Raw genomic sequence first — 13,506 nt, 5'->3', positions numbered from 1 at the left:
CTGTTGGCCCCCACTCCGCTTCTGAGTGAAGCCTGGTATAAAGTTACACAGCAAACCTTGCCTATGAATGCGTATTTCAGGGGTTCCTCGCCTGCGGCTATTGATGAAAACGAGAGAATTTCAGTGAGGCTGCACCTACTTGGGAGCCTACCCTTAAAAAGCTCGCGCCTTTAATCCCAGCACTCGGGAGGCAGAGGTAGGCGGATCTCTGTGAGTTCGAGACCAGCCTGGTCTACAGAGCTAGTTCCAGGACAGGCTCCAAAGCCACAGAGAAACCCTGTCTCGAAAAACCAAAAAAAAAAAAAAAACTCGCTTTAAAGGAGTTCTGGGACACTAGACAGAAGAAAAACTGGCACTGAAAACTGTGATGCCATGTACCTGAGTTAGCACGGGGGCAAGCAAAAGATAATTCTCATGCTGTTCACCCCTTCCACCTTCACATGCCTACTGATACCGTTATTGTTCCAGTGTTATTCAGGCAGCTATACTGTTGAGGTATTCAGGGGTGTCGCTTCCCTGTCATTTGTAAGAGACACAAACTTGAAGCACACTTACTGGTCCTCTGGCTCTGAGCATCTTTCCACACCCTGTCTCAGATGTTCCCTCAGTCTCGGGTGCAGAAGTTGTGCTGTAGATGTATTCATGGAGGCCGGGCATTCCACGGTCAGTTTTCCTCTGCATTTGACCAGTTGTGATTAGCCGTAATGGTCTCTGTCTTCTGCAAAGAGAAATTTCTTTTTTTAACTTTTTATTTATTTATTTTTGATTTTCGAGACAGGGTTTCTCTGTATTTTTTGGAGCCTGTCCTGGAACTAGCTTTTGTGGACCAGGTTGGCCTCCAACTCCCAGAGATCCGCCTGTCTCTGCCTCCCGAGTGCTGGGATTAAAGGCGCGCGCCTTTAACATAATTTCTTTATTAATTCTTTGGAAATTTCACTTCATGCACCACAATACCACTCACCCCCCAGTCCTTCCACATCCTCCTCTTCCCCTACAGCAACTCCCAAACAAGAAATTTTAAAAATCAAAGCAAAACAAACAAGCAAACAAAACAAAATAAAAAACAATAGAACCAAAACAACACAACAACAACAACAAATTTCTGCCTCTCCAATACCTCTTCATTCGTCCTGGTGGCATTGGGAGCTGCGGTGGAGCGCACTGTATACCCTTTTGTCCAACCAGCTTTTCGGCAAACGTTCATTGCAATGAGGCTGGCTCAAGGCCTCTGGTTCCCGGCACACCATTCTCACTGGACCCTCACCGAAACTCCTCTCGCATATCCTGCAACTGCCACGTCATGGGGATCCCTTCGTGTCACTCCACACAACTAGTTCCTTCGTTGGGATAGAAGTTAGTGCGAGCCAACTCCAGACCTGGCTGTGGGCCTAGGGTGCTAGCTGAACTGGTCAGTCCAGGCCACTGGAGCCGCCCCTTCACGTGAGGGGGTGGGGCGAGCTCCCCCGGGTCCACGCCACCACAGTCAGCTCTCCCCCACCCCCCACCCGTGGTAAGGGGTTGAACCATCTCTCCTGAGTTGGAGGGGGGCTGCTCTCCAGGGAGGAATTGGAGTCAGCTCTCTCGCTTCAGCGTGCGGGGCGGGGCCAACTATCCTAGGGCCAATGAAGGGCACGGCCAGCTCAGCATGATCCCCTGATTCGGTGCGTAGTTCTCAAGACCCCCTAAGATGATACAGCGAACAGACTTTAACACAGACCCCAGCTGCAGCAGGACGATGGTCCTCGGGCGCGCAGCTTGGGTGCAGATAACATCCTGGCTCTCGGTGGAAGCACAGGCCACTAAGATCAGGGTGGCTCTGATTGTACCATGGCCCCCAGGCACTAACCGACAAGGCCACAAGTTGCAGCCCCAACCCCAGGCTTCGGTGTAATCGTTGTTGGCAGCACAGACTCTGGCTACGGTGGGACCATAGACCCAGACGTGGCCCTCCGCAGCAGCCGGGTCTGGATCTCACCATAGCCCCAGATAGCAGTGCGGATCACTCAGATCGGCATGGCCTCAGTGGCGGCATGACCCTCAGACACTAATGTGGCTTCAGAGCTCTGGCATCCATGTGGCCTTCGATGTTAATAGGAACCTGGGACATCAACACAGACTCTGGCTGCAGTAAGGCCATGGACTCAGAAACGGCCCTCAGCTACAACTCTGGCCCAGATGTCACCATGGTCTCAAGTAGCAGCATAGGTTAGTCAGATCGCCTGAACCCGGATGCAGCATATCCCTCAGCCACAAACATGGACTCAGGTTGCTGGCCTGACCCCCCGGGCATCCACACTGCCTCGGTTACAACATGGGCCACAGACTTCAACACAGAACCTGCTGAAGTAGGACCACGGACCCAAAAAGTCCTTGATAGCAGTCCGGATGTCACTATGGTCTCAGGTGGCAAGCACAGGCCACGCAGATCATTACGGTCCCAGCAGTAACATGGCCCTCGATTAGAGAATTTTTTTTTTCATGAGGAATGAAAGATTTATTTATCTGTGGATGTAAGGATAATGTTCAGAATACAGTTAGAAAATATATATAGTAAAGTTGGCCAGACCCAGAGAAAACTACAAGCAAATAATGACTGTTGAGATAGGGAGAGTTCGTCTCCCCCAGGGATGAGACCCCCCAATTGGTTATTTAATACCAAATGGTCAGACCTGAAATAATATACATACAAGCAACACAAAATGGACTCGGAAGGTTGCATTATATATTTCTGTATATATAGCAATAATACTAATAAAGGAGACCATAAATGTGAGAGAGAGTGAGGAGCCATGAGAGGGACTAAATAGGGGAGAGGGATGCAATACATAATATAATCTTTAAAATTGCAAAAAAGAAAAATCACATGGTACCCCAGCACTATGTACAACGTTTTATATATTAGTTAAAAACAAAATTAAACTTTTTTAATTTTTAAAATTCTAAAAAATTGTATGGGTATTTTGACTGCACGTATGTCTCTACACCACATGCACATCTGGTGCCTGCAGAAGCCAGAAGAGGCTGTCAGAAGCCACCTGGAATTACAGAAGGCTGTAAGCCATCATGTAGACAATAGGAATCAAACCTGGGACCTCTGGAAGAGCAGCCAGTGCTTGTAACTGCTGAGCTATCTCTTAAGCACCTAAACTAACCTTTAAAAAAGAAAGGAAAGATGATTCTCTGCTAAATGAATTGAAAAAATAAAAATAGTACCGGGTTTAGAACGGTAAAAAGAAAAAATCTTGGGCCAGCAATATGCTTCAATAGGTAAATGAATTTATTGCCAAGCCTGATCTGAGTTCAATCCCTGGGACTCACATGGTGAAGATAACTGACTTCCACAAATTGTCCTTTCATACACACACACACACACACACACACACACACTGGGTAAATAAATAAACTCATGAAAAGAATATAGCCTGGGGAAGGTCCTGGTGAAAGTCAGATTTAGAACCTCTTCTCTCCTCAAGGAGGACATTAATAGTGAGAATCCTAGCCGCAGAAAACTCAGTCATTAGGACAGTGGTGGGTAGACACTCCATGAGAACGGACTCTGTACCCTTCCCTTCCTCACAAGCAGTCTCTCCTGCCGGCAAATGAAGGAGAACACTGAGACACTATTCAAAGAGAGAAAGATAGTTCACACTTGCGAGGGTACCAGGGCCGAAGTCTGCTCCCACATGACAGAAACCTGACGTTGGCTTTCTCATTTAGCCCAGGGAGGCAGAGTGATGGGGCCTCGTTCACACATTAAAGGAAACCTTTATTTTCTTCTTGCCCCTTCCCTCGATTTGTTTTTCAAATCCATAAAACTTTTAGACCTTGTTCAGCTAACCAGATACTATATTTCAATTCAGATCAGGGGATTTCTGAATTCAGAAAACAAATCCTTACAGGAAATAAATTGCCTAGTTAGTTTAGAAAATATAGTCTCTTTTTCTCCTCGTTAATATTTATTATAGAAAAATTTACAATCCAATCATATACATATATATGTATATAAAATCACTGATAATCTCCATTCAAGTGTTTCCCCTGTCTTCCTGTGTATGTACTGATGTTGTTATATTATATAAATAAATAATAAAATATAAAAATAAAATAAATATATAAACCTGAAATCTGCTTATATTCTTTTTAACAATAAATCATATTACAATCATCTAACTTTAAGTTTTTTAAGGATAGGTAGGATATATGACTTTAAAATCTGTAATTTCTTGTGTCTTGTAGTCAGAAATGGTGTTCTTTTTTTAAAGAATTTGTATTTTTTATGAATGAATATTTGCCTGTATATATGTATGCATGTATGTGCACCACGTGCATATCTGGTGCTCTCCAAGGCCTGAAGACGGCATCATATCCCCCAGAAAAAAAATACTACTGTTCTGCTAAAGGTCACAGCAATAACCGGCAGGTAGATCTCTGTGAGTTCGAGGCCAGCCTGATCTACAAGGGCTATTTCCAGGACAGGCTCCAAAGCTACAGAGAAACCCTATTTCAAAAAGCCAAAAAGAAAAAAAAAGGATCACAGCAATAAAACGACTCCTAATAACATTTTGCTGCACTCAAAAGATCAGTGCCTTGCACGCCATTATCAGAGAAGCATCTTCCTGCGGCAGATGGGAACAAATACAGAGCTCACAATTGGATAACATGCAGAGTGAGAACACTCAGCCCTAAATGGGATGCCTCCATCAAATTCCTCCCCTCAAGGCTCAGGGAACTCTGAAGGAGGAGGCAGAAAGATTGTAAGAGCCAGTGGGGTGGAATACACCAAGGAAACAGGGCCTTCTACACACCACCGGGCTGATGCCCATATGAACTCACAGAGACTGTGGCAGCATGCACAAGGCCTGCACAGGTCTAAGTCAGATGGGGGTCCCAGTATGGAGAGGGGAAGTAGACACAAACCCCCATTCCTAACCCAGAAGCTATCACCAGCTAAGGAAAAATTAGTTTTCTCCAGAAGACTCTCACTAGGTTTATAAACCACACTTAAGAACAGGCCTCATACCCAGCAGTAGATGGCCAACATAAAATGAATACATTTGCTATTGGGATGGAGTTGAGGGGAGTTGTCTCACAATGCTTTGTCTGGGCTTTTTTATCTTACAGGGATTTTTTGTTTGTTTGTTTATATATCATGGTTTCCAATTCTGTGTATTTATGAGATTTCTGTGTATGCAAATGTGTGTTCTTTGTGTCTTTATATGTTTCTTGTTCTTTTTCTTTGGCTCTCTTATTCTGTTTGTCTGTTTTGTCCTATTCTACATTTTTTATTTTATTCTGCTCTATTTTATTGATTTTTTTAGATGCCTGCTTGTTTTCTAATGATAGAGAGAAGGAAAGAGTGTGGATTGGGGTGAGTGGGTAGAATCTGAGCACAGTTGGGGGAGTGAGTGGAAACTGATCAGAATGTATTATATGAAAATAGGAAAAATCTATTTTCAATTAAAATCTCTGTCTCTATATATATCATGTATATATGTATGTATAATACACACACACACACACACACACACACATATATATATATATATATATATATATATATAGAGAGAGAGAGAGAGAGAGAGAGAGAGAGAGACAGGCAGGCAGGCAGAAGAGAGAAAGACTCTGGGCCTCCAGAGGGGTTCTAATGAAGCAGCACGGTGCCCATTGTACAACACAGTACCACAGTGCTCACTTGCCCACCCCTTTGTGCCTCTGGCAATTAGTTCTCAAACCCAGACTAAAAGTCTTTATTATGATTTACAAACCGAGGCAATTTCTGGATGGTTTTAGCGTCCTTTGCAGCTGCACGCCCATCAACTGGAGGCCTCATGCTCATAGTGTGAGATATTTGGCCATCAGAGGGCAGAAGGTTGGAGGGGTTTCCTATTTACTGAGAGGCCAGCAGCAGCTTATCCGCACCACTCTGTGATTTCTAATTTTTTTTCCCTACAAGCATATTCTGTAGCCAGACAGGAAAGTCCTATTAACTACACGCCCTAAATAGTCACCCCAATTATTAACCACAAAAGACTGACAGGTACATTTTATTAAATACTATAGTTTTATCCACATCAGAGTCCAAAACCATCATTTTGTCCAATCCCTTTCTGTTTTAGGAGAGAGGTTTGTGCACGGTTGGCAAACACTCTGCCCCTTACCTATACTATTAGCCCTGCCTTATAAAAGTCAACGTAATTTCTAAAAACTGTGTGAGACACATTGAGGCTTCTCTTACACTCCCCCAAGCCCTTTGGAGAACCACAATTTTCCTTCAGACTCTTAGGATCTTCCTACACTGGTGATGGGAGAATAAAACTCACAAAGGTTATTTGTTTATTTACCCTTAGTCTTACAGGAGGAAGGAAAATAAGAACATAGAGACATTTCTGCTCATGACTGTATGTGACAAGAAAAGCGGTTTATTTTCCCATGCCCTACCTTATCTTGGAGCCCAGGGTCCCTGCAGGTTCATTCCATGAAACCAAAACTTTTGCACACTAAATCACAATCTGAAGGCTCAGAAAACAGACATTTTTGTTAGAACCAGGACGCAAGAATATCATGAATCTAATACCAGGCTGAGCTGCATAGGAAGGCCCTAACTGCGGAGGAAAAAAAAAACTACTAAGATCACGTTAGGTAAAAAAAAAAAAAAAAAAACCATAAAATAACAAATACCAGAAACATAAAGAGGAGCCAGGGTAATGTCTCTACAGGAAGCACTAGCCTCCCAAATAGGACTACCTGAGTTCAAACCCCAGAACCATGTACAAAGTTAGATGCAATGCCACACACCTGTAATCCACGTACTCCTATCACAAGATTGGGAGGCAGACATAGGATAATAACCTAGAATTTCATGGACCAACTAGCTAGCCTGGAGTATGCATCCTGGCAGAAACAAGAGAGAACCTACATCAACAAGGTAGAAGAAAAGAACCAACTCCCAAAAGTTATTCTCTGATTTTCATACGTGAACCTATTTTTATACATACAAATTAATTAATTAATTGATAAAATATGAAGAGCTCACACTCCCTTCAAAAAGGATAGCAGATGGCTCATCAGAGAAAAGCACTTGCCTTGCGAGTTTGGTTTCCTGAGTTTCATCCTCAGGAACTATAGCGAAAGGAGAAAACCAACTTGGCCCTCCACACCCAGACCATGGGACACACACACACACACAAACACACGAATAATAGTAATAACAGTAATAATAATAATAATAAACATTTTTCAAAAAATAACACTTTATCAATACTGTTTCTGCCGCTGCTGCCTGTTTTATTTTTGCTATGTAACGTTCATGCTGGATTTGAATTTGCAGCAATCCTCCTGCCCATCTCTCAAGTGTTGTGGTTATAAGCATGAACCATTACATCAGACACTATTTGGTTTTTAGTTTGGTTTGGGGTTTTTATTATTATTATTATTATTGTGTATGAATGTTTTGCCTGTGTGCATGTCTATGTCCCATATGCTTGCCTGGTGCCTGCAGAAGCCAGAAGACAGTCCTGGGTCCCCGGGAACTGGAAATGCAGTTGTGAGCCACCACGTAAGGACTGGAAATGGGAGCTCTGCTCTGCTCCAAGAGCAGCCAGTGCTCTTAGCCTCTATCTCTCCAGCCCCTGGTTTGTTTATTTTTTTTTAATGTATGGTTTGATTCAGCATGCAGGTGGTTTTACTGAGGTACATCCCCATCACTGCTAATGAGAATATGAAATGTGACAGTTGCTATGTAAAACAGTCTAGCAATTTATCAAAGAAACAATTATCAGCTACGACATAACTTGTGTATTATGCAAATTAATCGCAAACAAGTATTCAAACAAAGCTTCTGCATAAATGTTCATAGCAGTGCCATTTAAAATCACTGAAGGGTAAAAACAAATCAAATATCCTTCAGTCAGTACATGGGTAATTAAAATGTAGTTTATCTGTATAATGGAATTTTATTCAGTCACTGAAAAGAAGGATTTACTGATAAATACTACAGCTTGAACATATATTAAGTGAAAGATGTTACATAGAGAATCACATATTCCATGATTCCATTTACAGTAAGTTTGCTCCCCCTTACCCGCAGGGGGCATGTTCTAAAACATCCCCTGTTAAAAAATGGATGCCTGAAATTTCATACAGTAGTCAAATATATACATATATATAATATAATGGTACATACCATATAGTTTTTAATATATATTTTTTCTAAATACACAGATGAACTTATGATATATTTGCATACCCTAATAGGTTAATAATAATAAAATAACTATGGCAATATGTAAACAAAAGTTATATGAATATGGTTTCTCTCTTTCAAAATACATTAATGTAGGTTTATGTTTATGATTTCATCACATTTAAAATCTCACTTTGAATGGTACCTTTTCTCCTTAAATTCCTTTTTATTATTTATTTTATGTATTTATTTATTACTGTTGTATACATGTATGGTGTGCTTAAAGAGACATCCACAAGCCATAGCACACGTGTGGAGGTCAGAGAACAAATTTTTGGAGTCAGTTCTTTCCTTGTGCCTTGGGGAATAGGGACAGAGCTCAGGTCATCAGGCCTGGGCTACATGTGCCTTTTGCCCAGTGAGCTGCTACCTTGTCAGTCCTCAATCAAATTCTTTAACTCCGGATATGAAGACAGGCCAGAATATGGCCCTGTCTTCATCAACAGCTTCTTTCATTAATACTTTTCAGTGGAAATCTATTTCTGAATCTAAGTACCCATCCTTTTTCTTATGCCGTTCATTTTCCACATACAAACTTAAAGCCAGTTCACCCCACTTGTCACACACTTTGGCTGTGACATTTACAGCTGTAGTGGTGTCGGCAAATCTAGTGAGAACTACTGTTTTCTTCTCCACAATTTCATAGAAAAGGAATCTAGTGAGAACTACTGTTTTCTTCTCCACAATTTCATAGAAAAGGAATCTAGTGAGAACTACTGTTTTCTTCTCCACAATTTCATAGAAAAGGAATCTAGTGAGAACTACTGTTTTCTTCTCCACAATTTCATAGAAAAGGAATCTAGTGAGAACTACTGTTTTCTTCTCCACAATTTCATAGAAAAGGAATCTAGTGAGAACTACTGTTTTCTTCTCCACAATTTCATAGAAAAGGAATCTAGTGAGAACTACTGTTTTCTTCTCCACAATTTCATAGAAAAGGAATCTAGTGAGAACTACTGTTTTCTTCTCCACAATTTCATAGAAAAGGAATCTAGTGAGAACTACTGTTTTCTTCTCCACAATTTCATAGAAAAGGAATCTAGTGAGAACTACTGTTTTCTTCTCCACAATTTCATAGAAAAGGAATCTAGTGAGAACTACTGTTTTCTTCTCCACAATTTCATAGAAAAGGAATCTAGTGAGAACTACTGTTTTCTTCTCCACAATTTCATAGAAAAGGAATCTAGTGAGAACTACTGTTTTCTTCTCCACAATTTCATAGCCTCTGTCTCAGCAACCTCAGCACACAATCTTTTTGTTAGTTCAGGATTCTTCCCCATAGGGTGAGAGAAATGGCCCAGTGGTTAAGAGCACAGCCAGAGTGCTTCCAGAGTGCCTGAGCTGGGTTTCCAGAACTCACACGGTGGCTCTGATAGGATGCCACTCCGTCCTAGGGGATCTGATGCCATGGTTTGGTCTCTGTGGGCACCATGCATGGAAGTGGTGTACAGACATACATACAGGCAAAACACACGTGTGCATAAAATAAAATTGATTTTTTCACCTTTTTGCATTTAAAAATAATGGGATAGATGTACAGTCAGTGGGCTATTGCCTTTAGAGTCTACCATCAGTACTAAGTATCTAAAACCTTGCCTAAGAATTTTCATGCAGCTAAAACTAGAAATAGGATCGTAAGAAGAAAAAAAATAGAGAAATTGGAGAGAGGGCAAGGATAATCAAATGCATGTGCCCTGAACACAGAGATGGTAACTGGAGGAAAGAAGGGAGTGAGCAGTTCTTTCCTTCCACCTTCGGATCAGACAATCAAAGTTACAGAGCTTGGGGTGGGGCATAAAGAAGGGAGTGGGGTGGGGCAACAAAAACAAAAAAATATGAAAACCAGTATCGTGTATGTTAATTAAAATAATAATTTTTAAAGTGGAAGAAGTCTCACCAGAGTCTGAAGGCTCCCACCTTTAATCTCTCTGAGTTGAAGGCCAGCCTGATCTACAAAGAGAGTTCTAGGACAGCCAAGGCTACACAGAGAACCCCTGGGGGGGCAAAAAAAAGGCGTAAGTCTGGTAAGGTTAGGCAGTTTGGCTTCCGCCTATAATTTCAGCACCTAGAGCAGTTGGGAGGTTGAGACAGAAGGATTGTTTGAGTTCCTGGACAGGCTGACAGCCTGCGTGCCTGCATCACTGAATGAGATCCTTTTTAAATAATAAAAATATTCTCGGACAATCTGTCACTCCAGCACTCAGAAGGCTTAGAGAGAACGATCTCCCCAAGCGGAGGCCTGGCTCTACATAGTGAGTTCCAGGCCAGCGTGGGCCGGAGAGTGAGATCCTGACTCAAAAAAAAAAAAAGTTTGTTCATATACTACCTTTCTTTCGAAAGGATCCAGCATGAGTAAAGTCAGAAGGGATCACTGAAAACGTAAAGGAGGAAAACAAAGATTACCATATAAATCTGGATGTGAATACACGGAGTCCGCAGCAAAGAAAATGGGCTGCGGAAACAGCCGGAGGCTTCAACAGCCCAGCGAAGTTGCTAATAATTCTTGCCCAGGGTACTGCGAAGGACCACCGCCCTCGGGACTAAGCGACTTACTAGTGGAGACTACTGTTCTCACCCACCTTCTACATCATCGCTTGAACCAGAGGCGGCTGGCAGCGGTTTAAAAAAAATCTTGGGTTCAGGGAGCTTCCTCTGAGTTGAGCTCAAGTTTGTGGACGAAACCGAGAATCTCAAACTCCGCAGACGCAAAATCAAAACCAAAAGGGCGGGAGCTCTTTTTCTTTCTTTCCTTTTCTTCTTAATAAATAAATATTTAATGCCTCACAAAATGCTTATAGTAAGGGATCCTTCCATTGGTTTCTCGCACTTGGCACATTTGCGGAGCGAGGTTAAGGACTCCTTACGGCTGCTTTGTAGACGCTAGCTCCGAAGGCCCACTGAACAGTTTCTGGGTTTTTCTCCAAACGCCTGCCTCCCTAACCAGCACTTCTTTTTCCTTTCCCTCCCTCCCCTTTTCTGGGATCTTTTGCCTGTTTTCTCTCTCCACAGGTCTCCTAAGGAGAAAAATTCCAAGGTTTTCTCTGGGAAAGCACCTTGGCGTTTTTTTTAACGCTCCGGAGTCCTCCGCGGCGGCGGTGCTTTAACTATCTTGTGAAAGGTTTCGTATAGACAAGAAAAATTTTCATTTCTGGTGTGTAACTTGAAGTCAAAACGATCTGATTTTTTAAAATATAATTTAAGGAATGTGAAGTTGGGAATTAGAAGAATTTCTTTTTTCTTTTTAAAAGACGATCCCACGAAGCACGGGCGTTGAACCCAATATTTAGCTGAGGATGGTCTATCCTCCCTCTGCCTCTCAAATATTAGAATTACAGACATTCACTACCACACCACACCAGACGTATTCAGAAGACTCGTGAATTAACCTCTTCAGATTCAATTATCTAAATGCCTGGGGAAGTTTATAGATAAATTTCATTTGTGTATATAATCTATAAAGTGTAATAAATATATTTGGCCTTTTTAAAAAGGAATTTTTAGATAAAAGATATATATTAGGGATTTTTGTCTAGCATATGAGAACTGTTCGCTGGGACCATTATTTAGTATGGTGAGGATTACTTTGCCATAAGCACTGAATTATCACAACAATCTAATAAAGCAAATACTACTCATCCTGTAGGCAGGTAGCTAACAGGGACATGTTCCACAAGAGGATAATTTCCGTCCCAGGACTGGTGGCCAGCAGCAGGGCAAAGTGTCCTCTCAATACCCTGAGTAACACAGATCAGGAGTTGTTTTAGAAATTTCAACAGGATGTGTCCCTGCTGGAGATGACCAAAGGTAACTAAAGTCGAGAAAATGGACTCGGGGTGCCTGAGGGCAGGCACGATGCACTCAGAGCCTGCCCTATTAATTTCTCACCTAGTTTCTGTGCAAAATGAAGCCTTAGCTCAAAAACTCAGCACAATGGATCCCAAATCTCCCATTCGGAGTGATTCAGATAAAGCTTTGATATGAAAGGAAGGGGGCCTAGACCGAAGCAGAGCCTCATATCAAGATTTGAACCCCCCCATTCTCTCTCTCTCTCTCTCTCTCTCTCTCTCTCTCTCTCTCTCTCTCTCTCTCTCTCTCTCTCAAACATCCTTATTTACATCTTTGTATTAAGGCATAAGTTATTAAGTGAAGATTTTTGTAGTGAAACTTCAAAGTTCCCTGGCCTCCTGTGAAAGAAGGGCTCTTGTTTGTGTTTAAGGGAAAAAAGTGAGAATGCTAATAAAAGTGACTGTTAAACATAGGGTGAATCGTGCCGGTGCCAAACACGGGGACCACAATTATACAGTATTTTAATACTAGGATTATTAACACGCCTCGAAGCACTTGCGCACATCTTTTGAAAAATTATACAACCCTTTAAAATTTGACGTGCAATTTTCTAGACGGGGTGGGGGGGCAAAATAGTCCCAGATAGGGGGAGGGGAAGAGGCGGGAAGCGCGAAGGGAGAAGCGCGGCATTCTCGCCCCTCTAGAGTTTTCATACTCTGGAATCGGAATTAGGCGCGCTTTTGGTGTAAGGAAAAACACAGAGCAAGTTGGAAACTACAATTATAAGTATTTAAATATTAAGGATATTAACACACCTCGAAGCACTTGCACGCATCTTTTGTAATTATATAGAGCTTTAAAATTGACTCGCCATTTCCTAGAGGGGGGGGTGGCAAAATAGTCCCAGAAAGGGGGAGGGGAAGAGGCGGGAAGCGCAAAGAGAGAAGCGCGGCATTCTCGCCCCTCTAGAGTTTCCATACTCCGGAATTAAAATTAGGTATGCTTTCAGTGTAAGCGAAAAAACAGAACAAGTTTCTGCAATACATCCTGAACTAAGAGAGAGCAACTTGGCTCCGCAAAGGTGCCAACCGCCAGGAACCGAAGAATGGGTTCCGCTATCATTCGTGGGCGCACTAAGCTTTTGGCAGATGTCTTTATGCAGTCTGGCGCCGGTTCATTCCTAAAAACTACGAAGCTCTGGAAACATTAGAACAGGCGAATAGAGTTTTTTGACGCGCACCGCCAGCACCCCGGAATTCACTGCAAGCTCCTCTGCAGAGCAAACTTGCTATGCTCAGGGAAAGCTTCGTGAACTCCGATTTTAGATCCATCTCAAACAGGCTTTTGCCTAAACATAGGTCCAATTCACCGACTCTAGGTGAGAGCAGTATAAATAAAAAGTCCTAGTCCTTAGTCGCCGAGCCCCTGGAAAGAAGGGTCGATCGAGCCGAGTGTCCAAAGCCTGAAAACGGACGCAT

Source organism: Microtus pennsylvanicus, chromosome X (genome assembly GCF_037038515.1).
Source record: "Microtus pennsylvanicus isolate mMicPen1 chromosome X, mMicPen1.hap1, whole genome shotgun sequence".
Classification (NCBI taxonomy): Eukaryota; Metazoa; Chordata; class Mammalia; order Rodentia; family Cricetidae; genus Microtus; species Microtus pennsylvanicus.
Note: the sequence above shows the minus strand (reverse complement) of the source record.